At 40.7% G+C, this 20,282-nt stretch overlaps 1 protein-coding gene across 3 annotated transcripts in view; it reads right to left on the bottom strand.

Moving 5' to 3' along the window:
- TANC1 (tetratricopeptide repeat, ankyrin repeat and coiled-coil containing 1) overlaps positions 1–20,282 on the bottom strand; it is a 262,094-nt gene that overhangs the window by 240,793 nt on the left and 1,019 nt on the right. The window lies entirely within an intron of this gene.

Genomic DNA, 20,282 nt, shown 5'->3' with positions numbered 1-20,282 from the left:
TGGAAAGTAGAAGTCAAATCCAGGGGTTCTTTAGGGTGTTCCAGGCATAGTGCTCAAGAATCAATGGGAGGCAGGGCTAAAACCCTCAAACCATGCACGTCAGCCCTTTAAGCCATCTTCCCAGCCCATAATGCCTGTCTAAATTTTTTTTCATATACAAAGGATGCAAAAGGAAAATATTAAACAAGTAATATTCGTTACTCTTTTTTTGGCTGGAGCAATAGCACAGTGGGTAGGGCATTTGCCTTGCGCAGTCAACCCAGGTTACTCTGTCCCTTTCAGAGAGCCCGGCAAGCTACCAAGAGTATTCCACCCACACGGCTGAGCCTGGCAAGCTCCCTGTGACGTATTCGATATGCCAAACACTGTAACAACAAGTCCCACAATGGAAACGTTACTGGTGCCCGCTTGAGCAAACTGATGAACAACAGGAGGACAGTGCTACAGTGCTACTCTCCTTTTCCAACATTTACTAAGCATCATTTAACATTTATAATTCTTAAAATATTATAATTGCTATGGGAGCACAGATGGAAGAATGATTAATTCTGACTGAAATAATGTATGTGAAAATGGGAAACTCTTAACCCCCCACCCATGAATGGTATTATTGTCAGAGCATGAAATAATCGAGCACTTCTGAATTAATAGCATTACAGTGCAGTAGCACAAGTTATTTTTATATTCTGCTGCTTGGTTTCCGGCACACCTGATAATGTACAACATTAGTCATTTCTTTACTGTATTTTTTAAAAGAAATGGATAAATATGGAAAAAAGAGCCAAACAGTACAAAAGGGTGTGCGCAAAACAGGAGACCTCGCCTATCCCAGACTCCTACATCTTCCAAAAAGGCAGTGATTTCTGATATGAACTTTCAGAAATACTTTATGCCTAGATAATTTTTACTTAAGGACAGTCTTCAAATTTTTTCTTAATAATGCATACAAATCACCTTATTCTTTATCTGTAGATCACTATTATATAGTTGCAACACCATTTCTTTAATCATTCTATACTACAAAAATGCCTGGCAATTTACTAAGCTCCATTATATAACTGTTTCTCCTTATAGTTTTCCTTTTTGTCCTTGCAAATTTTACAGCTTCTGAGTTCTCCAGTGCCCCCACCAGTCCTCCACAGTCACCAGGTGCTCTGACCTCATTCCCCAGACTCCCTGCTTCCAGACATAGCGGGCTGCACAGCATTCTCCCTGCTTCAGCCACTGCTCAAGCTGCTGCTGCGGCTGAGACCCATCTCTCTTCGCTTGATAACTTTTTCTTTGCTTTTGTTTTGGGACCATGCCTGGGGTGCTCCAAGTTACTTCAGGCAACTGTCAGGGGACTGGCAGCATTGGAGGGCTGTGCTGTGCAGCACCACAGCTTCACCAGGGTTGCCCGCATGCAAAGCCTGTGTTCCAGTCCTTTGAGTCAACTCTACAGCCCTGATCAGTTCATTCTTAGTCCCTCAAAGAGGACTGAGGTATAACCTCCTCCTGGACAGAAAGATCTCTAACCCTTTAGGGTCCTGCCACGGCACAGGCCCTGGCACTTAACCTCAGGATGAACAAGCACGGGTGAGCCCTAAACGCTAAATTTAAAGTCTCTTCAGGACCAATGCTTTGTCTTACTAACGTTCATATATGACAGGGGTTAGTGCAAGTCTGGCACACTAAGGCATTTAATACCTTTTGATTCAAGCTGAAATAAAGAAAACATTCTTAACGTTTATTATGTACCACACCCAATTCCAAAAAGACTTTTTTAAATGTTCTCATGGAATATTGAGGGTTGGATGGGGGGAAGCACACCCGGCTTTGCTCAGGCATTGTTCCTGGCTCTGTAGCTCCTGGCAGTGCTCAAAGGACAGTGTGCAATGTCAGGGATCGAACTGAGGTCAGACCACATGCAAGACAAGCACCTTGCCCATGCACTGCTATCTATCTCTCCCACCCAAAGATCCCCAATTTACAGATGAAAAAAAGGAGGCCTTTACATTAAAAAATTAGTCCAGAGGCATTAGGGGAGGGTTGAAATTTGAAATAAATTCTACTTTAGAATCAATGATCTTTCCACTAAGCTGTATGCATGCATGCTTTGATGCTGAACACTTGAGGGGGATCCATCAAATAAGAAGTCCTGGAGACATCTTTCCAATCACTGTGCACAACCACTAACGATCAAAAGCAATCTGGAATATAAAACTAAAATGGCAGAAAACAAAATGAATGTTCTGAACAAGCAAATATTGACTAAGGCACCCACAAATATGTACTTAGCATCCCCAGGCAGACTCTTCCAGGAGCCATGCATGATAAAAACAAGTAGTCTTAAGCAACTGCACACTGTCCCTGCTTAATCCTAACAGCTTGCTCTCCCTGTGAACACCATCAATTATGTCCCTAGTTTTCTCTCCCCAGGCCCTCTCCCCCAATTCTATAGTCTCCAGGTCCATCTCTAAAACTGATCTTTGGATCAATACCTGTATAGGATTTAAATACTGAATAATTCTGTACAAATGCAGACATCCCAAAAACTCTACAAGAAGACCTCTCTTAGTGGGTGAGAGAACAGAGGACAGCATTCCAGGGTCAGGTACCAGGGAGTTGATATACGACATGAGATAAAAGCCCTCTTCTTCAAACTAGAACTAGTCAGAATGCCTGTTGCTCCCTAGTAAGGCCCTGAAGAGATGTAACTAGATAATTTAGGATGAACCCATAGTACAGAGCACAGAACAGAGTAATAGCTCACTTGATTTCTTGTCAGAGACTAAATGAATCTACCAAAAACCAAGCAATCGGCCCCCACCCCCATCCACTAGGACAGTGATTTCCAACAGGGATCTGTGAAAACCTGTATGGACACAGGAAGTACAGATGGCATTTAGCAAAGGTAGGAAAACAGAGGAAGCCTCTCCTCCCTCCCTAACTCCCACATATGAGAAAAATGAGCGGATCAGCAGCAAGCAGTTAATGAACCCAAACCTGTTCACTAGGAGAGACAAGGCAGCAAAAATTAGACCCTGAGTAACTAGACACCAACAAAAAGACACCTAGGATCAAAACTAAACAAACCAAAAACCTTTCTGTCCCCTGATCAGTCAAAACCAAGTAAGAATGCCTCCAGACTCTGAAGGAGAGGTAAAATGAGGCAGGTAACAGTTGTAAAGAAATGAGCTATGCAGTCACTGGAACCATACTACACTGTCTGGTCAGATAAGGTAGCCCTGAATGTATACTGAAGGAGGCACATTTCCAGGCCAAACCCTCCCTCCTAAGATAAGGCCGGGTTTGGCCTTATGTGTTTTGATCTTAAGTCACTCCAAACAACCTTTAAAAAATACTTGCATTGCAAATTCACAGAAAGCAAGCTGGGGGAGGCTGGTAACCAACCCAGCCTTATAGGGAGAAGAAATGGCTAATCTGGGATCTGAACCCAGTCCAGCTTCAAATATGCACTCACCTAAAGCACAACTAAGGAGGAAGAGGAGAGGGGGCTAGGCTGGATCAAGTCTAACCATAAGCAAAGAGCCCAACAACCAGTTGTTTAGTTTCACTATCCATATTTCTGGGCCAGAGAGATAGTACAGGGGGTACCGCTCCTGCCATGTATGCAACTGGTGTGTGTTTGATCCCTGGCACCACATATGGTCCCCAGTCCTCCAAGGAAGGAGCCCTGAGAGCAGCCGGGTGTGGTTAAAAACAACAAACCAAAACAAATAGCACGTATTTCAAGAGTAGAGTACTTTTCATATCGTTTTTCTGGAGTTAGAAATTATTTTAACAGTTTTGGTCATTTTGTGCTGTGTGGAAGCCAGGGTTTGGGGAGCTAAACCCAGTGATTCACACACCCAAGGCAAGTGTTTTACAGCTGAGCTACATCACCAAACTTCTTTCCCAAATTTATTGAGATATCACTGATATACAACATGTTTCAGTTTAAGGTGTAAAACTTGTTGATTTAATACTTGAGTTTGCAAAAAACTGAAATTTCAGCTTTTGTCATGCACAGCTGACTCAGGTTTGGACCCAGGCACCACAGGAGTGATCCCCTGAGCACAGGCTCCAAGTAAGCCCTAAGAGCACCACCAGGTGTAGTTCCTCCCTCCCCACAAAGAAAAAGATTTCCAAAACAGTTACACCATAAAGGCAGATTACATCTTCATCCCCTTTACAAGAGATAGTACAGCGGTTAAGGCACTTGTCTTGCATGTGGCCAGTGTTCTCACAGGCTACTGAAAAGCACTGGTCTAAGGTGCAACTCACAGTTCTCTGTAAGACACCAAATTAAAAGGCAACAGAGGTCACTCAGTCAAACATTCTCAAAAGTATGATCCTGTTACAACATGCCTCACCCAGAAGCTTGAAATAAATGCAGACTGCCACACCCCACCCCAGACCTATTGAAATACCACCTGGAGATAAGGGGGTGGGGGAATGCAAAATAAACACCCATGGTGATTCAATCTTGTAATATCAAGAGTGGGACTAAAGACTACAATCTCCCCTCCCCCACTGCTCCTACTCCAATCCCAGTACCCTAGTCTTCCAGTAGTTCCTGCAGGAAGGCTGGGCTGTGTATCTAAGAATTTGACTTTCAGCTGCCCCTCTGGGTATTTCAAACAGGATATCCCATAAAAACCCCAAACCTAGTAGTTCCCCTTGAGGGAATTCTGAGTTACTTGTATCTGTCATACTCCACACCAGCCACCAGCCTAGAAACAGCCTTATTCTCTATCCCCTAGTTACCTGCAAGGACTTCTCTGGAATACAAGCTTTTTCCAGATCAGAAAGGCGTCCTTGCAGACGTTACTGGGCCTGCTCGAGCAAATCGACGATCAACGGGAGGGCCTTTACCTTTACCTTTACCTTTACCTTTATATATATATCTGTGTGTATACACACACACACACACACACACACACACACACACACACACACCCTTGTGTTCTCATTCCCTTTGTGCTAAAAGCTTGGTGGCACAGGACTATCAGTCCTGTGTTCAGAACTGGCTGGTCCAGGTTATTCATAATAAATAACCTGGAAAATAAGGATTGATGACAATAACAATAGCACTATATGGAAAATGTGTGTGTGGGTGTGTGTGTGTGTATGAGAGAGAGAGAGAGAGAGAGAGAGAGAGAGAGAGAGAGAGAAGAGAGGGGTGGGGGGTTCATGAGCTAATGCACCTTAAATGCACAATAAAAAGCATTCAATTGACATTAATTCCCTTCCTCCTACTCAGTCCTCAAACATCATCTCTCACCTGACCTACTTCAAAAGCCTCCTAATAGAACTCCTGGCTACCCATCTGTCCCCACACCAGTCTCTCCTCCACGCCACTACTGCCAAAGCTTTTCTCCATCACAGCTGATTACATCATCTCTGCTTTAAAACCTTTGACAGCTATCACTTGCCTTACAGGATCAAACCATACTTCTTAGCCTGGCATACAAGGCCTTTTGCAATCTGGCTTTCTCCTCCCTGCCACTGTACCCAAATGCCAGCACCATCTGCTCTAGTAACAACACCCCAAACATGACTTGTATTTTCATGCCTCCCAGCCTCTGCTCATCATGCTCCCTTCACAGAGAGTTCCCTTACCCTCTTCCCCACCTGGAAAACTCTACCCTGCTTCACCTCCTCCATGAAGCCTTCCCTGGCCAACAACTCTCCTCCACCTCTTCTCTTTTCCCCTTCTTCCTCCTTCCTCTCCTCCTCTTCCTACGCACTTACTGCACATGTGTATCCCTAACATTTGCACTATGAATGCACTTGCTTGCCTCCTTAGGAACAGACACAGAGCTTGGTGCAAGGGCCCAGTGACAGACCTCCAGAAATAACTGTTGGAAAAATTAATACAAGACTTCCTTTCCACCACCCTATGACAAATGAGAATAGTTTCTAATCTGTCAAACAGTTAAAACCTTTATGGTGACTTTTTATTTCAAAAACTTTGTATTTCAAAAGTGGATATTTATATTCCATTCACTGATCTAGTTAAGACTTCTTTTGGGGGATAGGAGGACATATCCAGCAATGCTCAGGAAATACCCCTGGATCTGTGCTCAGAAATCACTCCTGGAGGTACTTGGGAGACCATATGGAAAGCCAAGAATCAAGCCTGGGATAGCCACATGCAAGGGAAATGGCCTAGTTAAGTCTGTTCTTAATAAAGGAAGAGAAAATGTCCCATGAAAATAAAATGTCTTCCTAAATTTTGTCTCCTTAAAACTCAGTCAATACCCCGCTAGAGAGAATTCTCTTTACTCGGTACAAGATTAAAGAGAGAAACCATACTCTTTAATTCCTCTTAACTTGCATTTGGTGTATATGAAATTGCATAGCTTAAGAGTTTCCTCTTGCTAAACAAAATATTTCAGGAAAGATAAACAAAACTGCTACTGAAGAGTAGGGAGGAAGTGTAAAAACACAGATGGATTACAGTGTTCTTAGGGAACTGAGTTTATTCTCAAAGAATTAGATGTCAAGCGGGTAGGGCGCAGTGTGTGCCCTTGCCTTAAAGAAACCATTTTGCATGTCACTAACCCAATCCAAGTGCACCAAAGCTTTGAGACAACTGATGAAGACTTTTTGGTAGTACATCCATGTCTACTCAAATATCTAAAAGTTTCTTTGCTTCTTCTAAGCAGAAGTAGAAAGGTATGTGGGAAATTTAGGTAACTTAGATGAACAAAATTTGTCTTAGGACATATTAATTCTCACTTTATGTTCATTAACAGGACACAAAGCAGTTAAGAATTTCCTCTTTCTACCCCAATGTCAGGATGTGAACCCTTGAGGGAATCACTGCCCCAGTCCACTATAGCAAAGCCTGCTCTCCTGGTTGGCAACAGCCCAGATGCATAAATAAATGCACACATAAGATCTGAATCTGATGCTATAAACATAGTCCATTTAAATAAAGTTTATTATTCTGAAGCAGAGCTCTACTGAAGTCTGTGGGACTGTCTCAATTCTCACAGTATTAGCAAAAATAAATGAAGTTTTTTAAAATACTCATTTTCTCTGGCCTTCTCAGAGGTGGGATAGGTGACCCACCTCCCTATACTTCCCAAAGCCCAGGCAGCCACCCCCACAACCCACTGCTGCCACCACATAAGCTCATCTACCACGCTTATTCAAGAGACTCAAAAAAAAAAAACCTCGAAAGAAATCAACTAGTGGCAAAAACTTCTCAGCTACCTGATCCTGACTGAGACCTCCGGGGCAATCTCGGGAGTGGGGCAGGCCAGTCAACTGTCATTACGCCCCTGAACAAACTATCCAGTTACATATTCTGAACTTTTTGGAGTGTGTGGCCACAAATGCAGCCACGCAACATCTGCAAACTCTACAATGCTGGCATCCAAATAGGAGCAAACCAGGTTGGATGGGAATGTAACACAGAATCCAACCAATCTCAAAAGCATTAACACAAAAGGCTTGCTTAAGTTCCAACAACAGCTTAGTAAACCCTCAAACAAAGACTCAATGTTCCTGTGTTGAGATACAAATTTCACAAATTTTCTTCTACGGAAATATGTTTTGATCATTCTGTTAGTCATTTAGTGGTAACAAACAATATGTAATTAAGTATTATGGGCCTGCTATAGGGGCAGGCTTGATGGGTGGCTGGGAAAATAGAGACAACGGTGGAGGGAAGGTTACAGTGGTGGTGGAATCGGTGTTTGATTACTGAATGCCTGTAACAAATCATCATGAACAACTTTGTAAACCACGCTGTTAAAATAAAGTAGGGAAAAAATAAAATAAAATACCAATTATCATTAAAACCAGTTTGTTAAAAACATCCTCATGCTAATAATAAAATACATATTTTCCTCTAGTTCCTTTTCCTGTATTAATTTTCTTCCCAAATTGTTCATTTGATCAAAGCACTTCATTTAACATTTGTTTTATTGACTAAGCAATTAACTACGTATATTATCTTGAAACTCAGCACTTGCCTGGGCTTGTCTAACAAGTACCTTAAAATTAGCAATTCAAAAAACACTCAAAACCAAAAAATTCCATTCTACTACAGATCCAAAGAGATGAAAAACATTTTTAAAACAATTAAGAGAGGAAAAAAAGAGAAAACTAGATTTGGGTACTTAGATGTCAAGAACAGGGTTGAACAATTTTACATAGGTTTGTCTTAGTCTTGGCACAAACTCTGTAAAATAAGATTTATTACCCCATTCTGCTAAGAAACTGAAGTCAAGTCAACTGCTCTGAGCAACACACAAAACCACATTTCATTTGGTTTCAAAGATCATGCATCCCCGCTGCCACAATTTACCCTATATTTGTATTCTTGGGCTGGAGCGATAGCACAGCGGTAGGGCATTCGCCTTACAAGCGGCCAACATGGCCGACCCAAGTTCGATTCCTCCACCCCTCTCGGAGAGCCCGGCAAGCTACCGAGAGTATTCGATATGCCAGACACAGTAACAACAAAGTCTCCAATGGAGACGTTACTGGGCCCGCTCGAGCAAATCGATGATCAACGGGAGGGCCTTTACCTTTACCTTACAAAAGAGAAAAAAATGACTTTGTGTATATTTCTAGTGTGCTAGTGTGGTTAAAGGATCTACTCTGTCCAAGGCACCTTTTCACAGCAGGCAAATTTTAATGTATATAACAGTATTCCTTTCCATTAAGATATTAAATATAAAAATATGCTGGGAACTGCCTGTGATAGCTACCATTCATCACAGAAAACCTTCTATATACTAAGCTATTCTTTATTAAGTCATAATAAATTCCTTTAAGTTTAATTTTTCCCAACATGTAACATGGAATTGGAAAGATATCAAGGATAATACTTGATAGCAAATTAATTTTGCACAGTCAGCTATGATAAAAACTTTAATTTACATGTCTGCATTTCCAAAACAATGTACTAATATAAAAGTTATCTCCCTAAGCCTGTACTTAGATTTATGGCTGTACCTTAAATTAGCATAATCATTTATCAGAAAAATATTGCTAAAATGAATCTAATAGAGGTAGAATGCATATTACTAAATTTAAGTACTTGAAAATAGGTTTTCATAATATAGTGTTTGATCATTACAATTCATATACTTTGTCACTCTACAAAAAAACTCAAGCACTGGGCCAAGGAGATGGCATAAAAGGCTGGCTACACATGAGGAAGCCCATGATTCCTGGTACTACATTGTCCTTCAAGATTGCCAGGTATGACCCACAGTCCCCATCACCCAAAAAATTCAACCACCACACAAGTTTAACCACAAAACTAACTGTCTCAAAAAGTACATGGTTGCACATGGTTTAAACTCTTGAAATAGAGTTTAAACTGGTTAAAATTCTCGTTTAAACAAGAAATATCCATTTAAATAGGTCAATTACTCAGAATACCAGTTGGTTTCACCAGAATAAGTTAAACTTGCATCCCCTTCATACACCCATAATTTTCAACTAACAAAATCAGTTTTCAAATTCCAAGTCATTACTTCCTTATTTTTTTTTTTAAAGGCTACTTAATGAACTGCTGAACTAAGCTGCATGATCCCAAATCTTATAGTAAGTAAGTAAAGTAAAGGCCCTCCTGTTGATCATCAATTTGCTCCAGCGGGCCCCGTAACGTCTCCATTGGAGATCTTGTTGTTACTGTGTCTGGCATATCGAATACTCTCGGTAGCTTGCCGGGCTCTCCGAGAGGGGCGGAGGAATCGAACTCGGGTCGGCCATGTTGGCCGCTTGTAAGGCGAACGCCCTACCGCTGTGCTATCGCTCCCAGATATATTTAACCTAAATTTAACAAGCTTTGATATCTGACCTCTAATGTACAGGAAAAGTGAGGGAAAAAAAAGGCAAAGTAACCACCACCACAGGAAACAAATTCAGAATCCAGAACTAACTAAAAGCTCTCCTCTAAAAATCAGGAGGGGAAGGAGACAGCACTTTTCTACAGTTAAAAAAAAAAAAATTTAAAGACAAAGCCAATAGCAACCCACATGGCCATATATGAACCTTTATTGAATCATAGCACAGCAGTAGGGCATTTGCCTTGCACGCAGCCAACATGGCCGACCGGAGTTCGATTCCTCCGCCCCTCTCGGAGAGCCCGGCAAGCTACCGAGAGTATCTCGCCCGCACGGCAGAGCCTGGCAAGCTCCCCGTGACGTATTCGATATGCCAGACACAGTAAGAACAAAGCCTCCAATGGAGACGTTACTGGGCCCGCTCGAGCAAATCGATGAACAACGAGAGGACAGTGACAGTGACAGTTTTAAAAAATAGTGTGTGTTGGTGGGGGAGGATTATGGGGGATTGGATGGGGGAGGGAAGTTGACACGAGTGGTTGGATCAGTGTTGCTATATGTCTAAAACTCAACTATGAATAACTCTGTAACCACGTACTTTAATTTTTTTAAAAAATCAAATAAGTCACTGCTCATTTTATTAAAATGTTTTCCTACCCAATATATGCTTTGCACAAAAATTCTACAGTTTAGGGTATTTAGAAAAAAAACACTCTTCAAAGGAGATTCAGGAGATTCAGAATGGATATCAGAACTAGTGGTATTCAGAAGTCCTGCCGTTAAAAAAAAATACTTAAAAATACTAGCCTTATTTTGGTCAATTCAGATTTTTCCAATTACTTGCATAAAGAATCTTTGTTTCTTATCTAACCCCTAGAAATCTCTTAGAAATCAGTTTCTATGGAAGCCACTTTGAGAACTGTTGCTTTGTCTAAAGAGATCACTGAAGTAAGGCTCTCTTTAAACCACAAAATTACTTTAAGACCTCTAAATTAAAATTTACAATTTAATCTGCTTGCAATTTTGGAGCACCAACTTTGTGTCTTTCACATATATAAACAATCATGTTTCCTCTTTATCATGTTTTCATCTATAATTTGGACTCTTTCAATAATATGAAACTTCCATTGTAAAATTTCTCTTGGCTGTTAAATTTTATTTATTAAAATCCATTGCCTTGAATATTTACAATGGGACAGACTTCAAATATATGTGTGTCAAACATAACTGGTTTTGACTTTCAAAACTGTCTTGGGATATCTTAAATTTTCTTTTTCTTTTTTTTTTTTTGATATCTTAAATCTTCCACAATCCACTCCAATGATTCCTCAAACTAAATTTTTGGCTTCAGAGAGATAACCACAAAATAAATTAAAAAATTATGAAGGTGTTCCAAAAGCACTTAAGAGTTTCATTAATTTATTTCAAATTCCTCAGATCTTCACTTTTATGGTCAAAAAGTAGTCCCCATTCTTAGAAAATGATTCTTTGAGTACCCAAACAATTATATCCTAAAACAGTCATCACAAATTCTACTTTTAAGTAGCTAAAGTTTTTACCGAAGCTTCCAACTAATAGTTGTAATTCATTTGAGAAAACCTACATCCTATTCCATTAAGAGGTTCACTACGAAAACCCTGAAATACATTTAAAAGAAAAATTGCTAACAAAGAAATCTGAGCTAAAAGTCACTGCTAGAAGGAAACAATCAAATGTGATGTCTCCTTTGCAGCTGGAAGGCAATTTATAGTGTTCAAAGCCCTTTCATATACATTCTCTCATCTGACCCTCAAAACTCTGGAGAAACGTCTGTTTTCTATCATAGTAGCATATATCTAACATGATTCAACTTAAAAGCAGACAACTTGTCAACCCTCAATTATCCTTACCTTGGAGAGAATACTTGTATTAAATAATTTTATTCTGCCTTGGCTTATGGAATCCATTGCCTTCTCCCATCAGAAGCACTCTCAGGCCAGACCCTACCCTGGGAATATCTCCTGTGACTGTGCTTCGTAATACCTGCAGACAGCTAACTGACCATGGGTATTTAAATCTTCCTATACTTCATCCTCCTGGCTTTTTCTGTTACTATACAAAGCGGAAAAAGAAAAAAAAAAAACTCCTTTGAACTCACCACAAAAATGCCTAGAATTGTCCAGTTCTGTTTTTCTCCGTAGCTTTCCATATTTACCCATGTCAGTATTTGCACAAGAAAGGGTAACATGTACAGCAGGTAACACATGTGCTGGCAAACAGCAGTCTCAGGATAAAGATGACACTGGTTTGGCCCTGGATCCTCTTGTCTCCGTTATATGTGCTTTGTGTTCTCAGATCCCCTACATGTTGGTGGCATTCTCTAGCTTCCTAAGGTTGCTGAGGGCTAGAGACAACAGAACCTGGCACTGACCATGTTTTAACAGCTATGGGCTTTCTGCTGCCCTTTGTCTCAGAGATTAAAAAAAAAATTAAATAAAACAATGGCAAAACAAAGTCAACCATCAAGAAGTCAGCATCATATGGCAAAACAAGCAGATGGACTTAATAATGTAAGACAAAATGAGAAAAACATAATGAATGCACAAGCAATATACTGAGTTATTAAATAGAAGGAACCATTTAAATATGGAAGGGGAAAGTCCGGGTTTAAAAAAAGTTCATGAGAAGCATTATTTATTTGAACTGGCTTTTAAAGGACAATGAAATTCTCAGTGGTAGAGGGAAAAAAACAGTCCCAAAAGTGAACAGAATATGTAAGTGTTAAGAAATGGGCAGGGTCTTTTGCAAACCACAACACCCAAAAAGAGAGAGAGAACAAAAGGGAATACCCTGCCACAGAGGCAGGGTGGGATGGGGGGGGATGGGGGGTGGGAGGGATACTGGGACCCGTGGTGGTGGGAAATGGGTACTGGTGGAGGAATGGTTATTTGATCATTGTATAATTGAAACCCAAGCACAAAAATTTGTAAGTCTACAACTGTACCTCATGTCTCACTAATAATAAAAATAAAAAATTCTATGGAAAAATTAAAAAAAAATGGGCAGGAGCTCAGAGACATGGTGATGACAATTGAGTCTGGAAAAGAGAGTTAAAATCCAGGTAATGGAGAATCTTATAATCTATGAATGAAACAAAGAGAGCTAGCCAGCATTCTTAACTGTCCTTCACACCAGCTAAAGTACCTTCAGCTGCAAGTAACATCCAATACTATCAGTGTCTTCAATCAGGGTCTCAAAACTTTCTTGACCATGCTGCCTCCGAGGCACAAAAACAAGAGGGCCAGGGATTCAGCCCAGTAGTAGAGAGCACTCACCTATATGTCTGAGGTCCTGGCTCTAACTTCTGACATTACCCAAGAACAAAAGTATAATGTATTCATAATCCATGTTCATTAACAGAGCTTACCAAAGGCAAGTATGCAAGAGGAAGGAGGGTAACCGAGTATCTTGCTAGATAGTAGAAGACTGTACGAATGTTTTCTCAGGCAGCTTCACATAACCTTCACATAGGAGATCTTTTGGATATGCCAACACATCTATTATATATGAATAAGGCTTATCTTTTATTCCCAAATAGTTTTGTATTTTTATTCTAACCATACCATGTATTTTATTCTAACCATACTGGATGATCTAGTACACTCCACTATGGATGACTGACTCAAAAACAATAACAAAAATTATTTTCTCATATAAGAAGTTCTGAGTCACAGTGGTTTGGGAGTTGCTTAATACAGCAGCTAAAAAAAAGTCATTGTGGTCTTATGCTTCTATCTTTATAGTCTAAATCCTCAGAGTCAACTGATTTCATTTTACTGACAACCTTAAGTTCCCAAAGTGGCAGGACCTGATAGGTGTCATGCACCTACTCAGTAGCCAATCACTGACAACATGACATCTGGTTATCATATAAAATATTGACTTGTCTACATCAAGATTCACTCCATGAGACAGGGGCACACACAACTCAGCATCTCAGCACACCCTAAAGCAGTTTCTCAACCACAGGACCTTCCAAGGGGGCTACAGATGAAAACTGCATAAATGGCATGAGACAAGGGAACCAATCACCCAGCAGGAGAGGGCAAGGGGAGCAAATGGAGAGGAAACAAGATTTGGTAGGGCCATGATCAGAAAAAGGTTCAGAAGCACTGCCCTGAAGTACAGAGAACCAAGGGAAAACTAACTAAAAGCAGGATTATGTTATCAGGTAATGTGATACGCTATTACAGTAATGCCCACTCTCTCAGTCCACGCCACATATAGATCAGGTGACCATAGAGCATGCAGAGCCTACACTGAGAGAGGCGGCTGCCTAGCTGATCCCAGCTCCACTTCTGAATCCTAAGCCAATAAAGGGCTGTTGGTGGAAGAAACGGGAGGAAAAGAGACTGGGATGGGAAATGTAGTTGTATGGACAACAAACACTGCCACAGCATTTGAGTATATAGAACAACAGGGAAAGAATGAGCTGTACTGTTTCCTTCCCACAGATTTTTATTTTTTAATCCAAACATCTGATTAGTTCAGAATCAGCAAGCAATAAACTATAATTGATGTTATTAACACAAGCAATTTAGACTAAAGCATGGAAGAGTAAAGTATTACATGGGAATAATGACCAATAACTGATTTTTCAGCAGTAGCTCAATATCTTGTTATACAAGCATCTATATATGCATCAATACAAATTCATAATAAAGGGAATCATCTCAAGACTATGAGGTTTTCATCATTAGAACATTAAAAATGTTCACACCAAGCCAGAGTGATAGTACAGCTGGTAGGGTGCTTGCCATGCACACAGTCGACCAGAGTTCTATCCCTAGAACCCCATATAGTCCCCCAAACTCAGTCAGAAGTAATCCCTGAGCACAGAGCCAGGAGTAAGCTCTGAATATTGCCGGGGTGTACCCAAAACAAACAAACAAAAAATGTTCACAACTTATGTCATACTGGTGTGCTATTTCTCTACAGCAATACCACCTTTGGAAACATCCTATATAAAACAAGCTTTTTCTTTACCAAGCCCTTTCCTTCATCCTTAAATGACTCCCTTCTTTTTTCTTTTTTTTTAAATTGAATCACAGTGATGGACACAGTTACAAAGTTGTTCATGATTGGGTTTAAGTCATACAATGTTCCAACAGCCATCCCATCACCAGTGTACATTTCCCACAACCAGTGGTCGCAGTTTTCCTCACTCCAACCCACATCTCCCTCCACCCACTCCACCCCCACCCCACCCCTGTTCCCTCTATGGCAGGCACTTTTTTTTAATGGTTTTTTATTAAATCACTACGAGATAGACCCTTACAAAGCTATTCTTGATTGGATTTCAGTCATACAGTATTCCAATACTCATCTCTCTATCAGTGTACATTTCTCTGCACCAATGTCCCTAAGTTCCTTTCTATCACCTCCATCCTACCCAATCCTCCCTCCCTCACCCTCAGCTCATTCCCCAGCCTGCCTCTATGGCAGGGGCTATTCTGAATGTTAAAAGTAGGTAAAGGGATATTCTTGATAACTTTTCAGTATCAATATTGTAAAAAACAATGTCCAAAAGGAGAGATAAAGAGAGACAGAGATAGAATAACTCCCTTCTTTCTCTGATACTTTGTCTCCCCACAGATCTACCTCTTAGGTCAATGGGTACTAAGTCTCTTTTGGCGGGCATTAGCATTCCTGCTGAGAACTGACAATTCAGGTTCTCAACAGGGCTTTTCCAAATTGGAACAGGAGCAAAGAGTCCATTTCTTGATGGTAAGAGACTGTAAAGCTACCAGCATCCAGGCTTAACCATGTGCCAGGGACTTTACTGGGCCTTGTGATTTAAGGAAGAGTAAACTCCATCTGAGCCAAAGGGTCCTGATAGCCTGAGAGAAGATTTCCCCCAACACACATAAATGTCACAATGAACTGGTTAAATAAATTAGTGAAGTACATAATGGATTTGCTAACGGGCCAAGGAAGCAGTGCCAAAGAAGAAAGTACCAATGACAAAAAAAGATGGACATAACCAAGGCATATACTTAAATGCTCAAATGCATGATACATGTACCCTTGCATCTTTTTCATATTCCTTCAAAATCATCCAAATATGGGATTCCTATATTCCTATATCACACACACACACACACACACACACACACACACACACACACGAAGAGATCACAGCCAAGTGTTTCTTAGAGAGTGCCCAACTCCACCCAACTTACAGGTAATGTTCCTGATAAGCAAGTAACAGGAGGTGTACTGTGACAGGAAAGATGATGAGTCACTTTGGCCTAGAGCTGTGGCAGAATATCCTGGGTTCCTAACTACATAAGCAACTGTTAAAAAGATTTCAAATATCAAAACACACACATATATATATTTTACTAATTTTTGTCTCATAGTAGTGGCAAATTTGCTAAAGTTGAAACACTTTACCACTCTCTGTAACACTTTATTGTTCTTAACCTTCTCCCCTATGGATTCTCCTTTTCAGAATCTTGTCCTTGATCACATATACCTGAAATATCCATTTGGCCAACAGCAACCCTAGAAGAGCAAACCTCATCAGTAACACAGCCAAAACAAAAAAGCCCTGTTCACACTCCAAAACATAAGGTTTCCTATTAGCCTTCTTTGTCGAAACTCTTCCTCTAGCATCCAAAATACATTACTGTGATAATAAAAATACCAGAAGACATTCTTTGCTCTGTTATTCCGGGACAGACACAGAATGACTGCACCCATTTGTGGAATATAAAGTAACATAACAGGAGAGTAACACCTAAGGATAGAAGAGATAAAGGCCAGGAGGGTGACCCCATGGCTTGGAAGCCAATCTCATATGCTGGGGGAAAAGGCAGGTGGGATTGAGAAGAGACCACTAAGCAAATGATGATTGGAGGGATCACTGAAGATAGTAGATACGTGCTGAAAGTAGGCTATAGACCAAACATGATGGCTGCTTAGTGCCTATGTTGCAAACCATAACACCCAAAAGGAGAGCGAGAGTAAGAGTGTGTCTGCCACAGAGGCAGGGCGTAGGAAGGGGTGGGGATGGCAGGAGGAACACTGGGAACATTGGTGGTAGAGAACGGGCACTTGTGGAAGGATTAGTACCCTACTCAAACATTGTTTGATTGAAATGTAATCATGAAAATTTGTAAGTCTATAACTGTATCTCATGATGATTTATTAAAATAAAACTAAATAAATAAATCTCTCTCCTTTCACACAGGGGAATATTAGACTATCCTCACTGAGGAGGGTCTGTGATACATCCTCTTTATATTTTGAAAAGACATTCTTCTGAAAGTTAAGTCTTAAAAGCTGAAGACGGAGGCTGGAGTGATAGCACAACTTACCTTGCATGCAGCCTACCCAAGTTCAATTCCTGGCACCTCATCTGACTCCCCTGGGCCCTGGCAGTAGTGGTCCCTGAGCACAGAGCCAGGAGTAAGTCCTGAGCACTAATGGGAGTGGCTCAAAGACAAAAAATAAATAAGCTGAAGACGGGCAAGTTTCTCAGAGATAAAAGAGACCACAGCTTAGCACATAATGTTATTTTAGACGCTTTTAATGAAAATAAATCCATACCAGTTTCAAGAACAGCACCAAACTGCATTTGATGCTCCTAAATGCAAGCAGGACACAGTATAAACATTTGGAATCATAGTAAAAATGGGTAACCTACAATCTTCTACTTCTTTACTGTTAAACCAATAACATAAGGGAAGAATTAATTTTGTACAGAAGTACTGTAACAAACTAAAAGGGGGGATATTTATCTAGGCTTTGTAAATACCAAGATGAAAGGCAAATAATATATACATTTCTCTTTTAAAAAGACATATAGGTTTAAGAAATGATTTCCTTAAATATGTTCCTCTGGGTTACTAGTTTGGATTATAAATCACACAAGACCCTGAAGCCTAACTGAAAAAAAAAAAGAAAGAAAGAAAGAAGTTGAAAATACGCAAATGATTTATTTGAGATATGTGGATTCCTGAAACTCTCTTGGGGAAGAAATTTTTATTACCATTACTAGTGTTTTTAATCTTTGACATCAAAGCAGACATGTTAACCCTGGGGTTCTGAAACCAGAATAACCAATACTGTGAGAAATTGTTACATATTAAAGTTAGACCTTTTGTCAGGTTTTAATGAATTCACAAATGAAGAGCAATATGGAGAAGGGAAGAGGGATATTTAGAAGACCTAGGTTCAAGCTCATCTCTACTATTTATATATGATATTGAGTAAACTGATCTAATTTGCCTAAATCTAATTTGACTGAATCTCAATCTACTTAAGTTAGGGTTCAGGGATTAAACTATGTAAGTAATATTTTTATAAACCCTACAGCACTGTTCAAATATTACAGTACTAACTCCAGAATGCCAACACTTCTAGTCTGAGTCAAAACTTTAGGACTGAAAGATAATCACATTTTAAGAATGATAACCATAAGAAAACCAAGTCCCAGAAATATTTAGGTGCCAAACATTTTTATGAATTGGTGAGGGTATCCTGGAGATTATAATTTTGCCACCACCACTGAAATAAGTATTAAAAAGACTATTCTAAACATATCTAAAAAGTAAAAAAGCATTCTTTCTCACATACATACAAGACATATATGTTTTATATATATATACACACAAACACACTCTGCTATATTATGCTTTTATAAACTTTACTCCTGTAACTCTCAAGTTAAGCTAAACTTTTCATCAGAAAAAATTAAACAAACCATTTATCTGGGTATGAGGCTCAAACACTATTTCCAACCCAATCCAGACAAACCGTTTACAACTGAGTTAGACATGTCTATAATGAAAACATCAACATAACATTAACTTCCAGCTATGATGAAAGTATCATTACAATACATACACTTCTACCAGCCCAGGTACATGAATTTTAATGCTCCCTGGGAGATAAAGAAATAACCACGAGCTGGAGAGTTATTACCTAAAAATGGATATTTTAATCAAGATGTTTCCATTGTCCTTCAAATGGTACCCGAAAACAACCATAAAAAACCCACAATGGCACCAAATAACTAGTGTGTTTAAAGAGACAACATGTTCTTTTTTCACAGACTGTTATAAGATGCATAAAAAGAGCTGACTATGAATTAGTTCCACGATGGGCATAAATAGTGCTAATTTGGACATTATGGTGGTTAAACCCAAAAAGCAGAAAAAACACAGCTTCCAAATCTCAGCAAAGTTCAGTTTGTGGCATCCCAGCTGTAAGAGAGGGTCGTGAAAAGAAATCTTACATTTATTTCTGGACTTTCCTGCCTCCACCAAAATCGATGACAGTATTTCCCATCCTTTATTGTAAAATCACAACAGTCCGGAAGCCTGGACCGGGTTCACTTGGCAGGTAACAGGAGCAACCCAGGAGGAAGTCCTGAAGGATGTCAGATACCATATTTCCTTTACTCTGGCAAACTTCTCATCTTAATACCGCCAGGATATATTTACGCTGCATTTCTGACTGACACCCACCAAACATTCTGGCTGCCACAAACTGAAGAACTGGCATATTCCAGAGAAGGTCTCTTGTGGAGATCTTGAGGCAACTTAGATGAACAAACTATTTATTCGAGCTACAACTATACCCAACATCTCCATCACTCATAAACTCTTTCATCCACAAGCAATCAAGAAGCAGCTGTTTAAAATCAGAAACCTTGCTAGCTACAAAATACTCCAAAATGACTAGAGAAGCTTTCCCTGGCTTCTACTTTCCCTCCCCCACCCTTGGAGTGCCAACTTGGCAGGAATAAAGATGACCCAGGAAGGCGGGGGGGGGGGGGGGGGGGGGAGGGGGGGAGGTGTTGCATAGACTTCCTTCATTTTCATTCCAGGGAAATACCACCCTCTCTACCAATGAACCTGATTTTCCCTCTCCCATCCTCAGCCCCACTTAATAACTTCTGCCGTCCGGAGGTCTGGCATTGCCAGCTGGCGTCCTGCAAAATCCTAAACCCTTTCCTCGATTCTCAACCAGGCATTTCCTGTCCGCCCCAGAGTCTGAGGCCCCCATCCCACGCAAGATTCACCTTTCCTTTACCTTGTTAACCCCACCCCCTCAGACTGCGATGCTCCTGAGGTCAAGTTCAAGATGAAGGTGCCCAAATGGGCACCAGCAGGAAACAACTTTTTCGAGTTAGAGTCCCACCACCCAAGAATCTGGAGAGTCGGCTGCAGGGGGCTGGGAGCGGAAGGCGCTCGCCATGCCCGGCGTCCTCCGGTCTCCTGGCCACGGTGCCGCACTTCTACCTGGCCTGCGCCGCATTTCCTACTGAGCGCGCTGCAGTAAGTCAAGTAAGTTTGGGAAACATCAGTCCAGGGACGCTTCTGTCTGCAAAAGGAGCCACACAATGCCTAGGACTTCCTTCCTGGCCAGCCGTTCCGGAAAGCTGCCACGCCAAAGCGGGGAGCCCCTCGCATCCCCAGCACTGAGCGCCCGCAC

The sequence above is a fragment of the Sorex fumeus genome, unplaced genomic scaffold (genome assembly GCF_029834395.1).
Source record: "Sorex fumeus unplaced genomic scaffold, SorFum_2.1 ptg000009l, whole genome shotgun sequence".
In the NCBI taxonomy this organism is placed as follows: domain Eukaryota; kingdom Metazoa; phylum Chordata; class Mammalia; order Eulipotyphla; family Soricidae; genus Sorex; species Sorex fumeus.
Note: the sequence above shows the minus strand (reverse complement) of the source record. Positions and strands in the feature narration are given on the sequence as shown.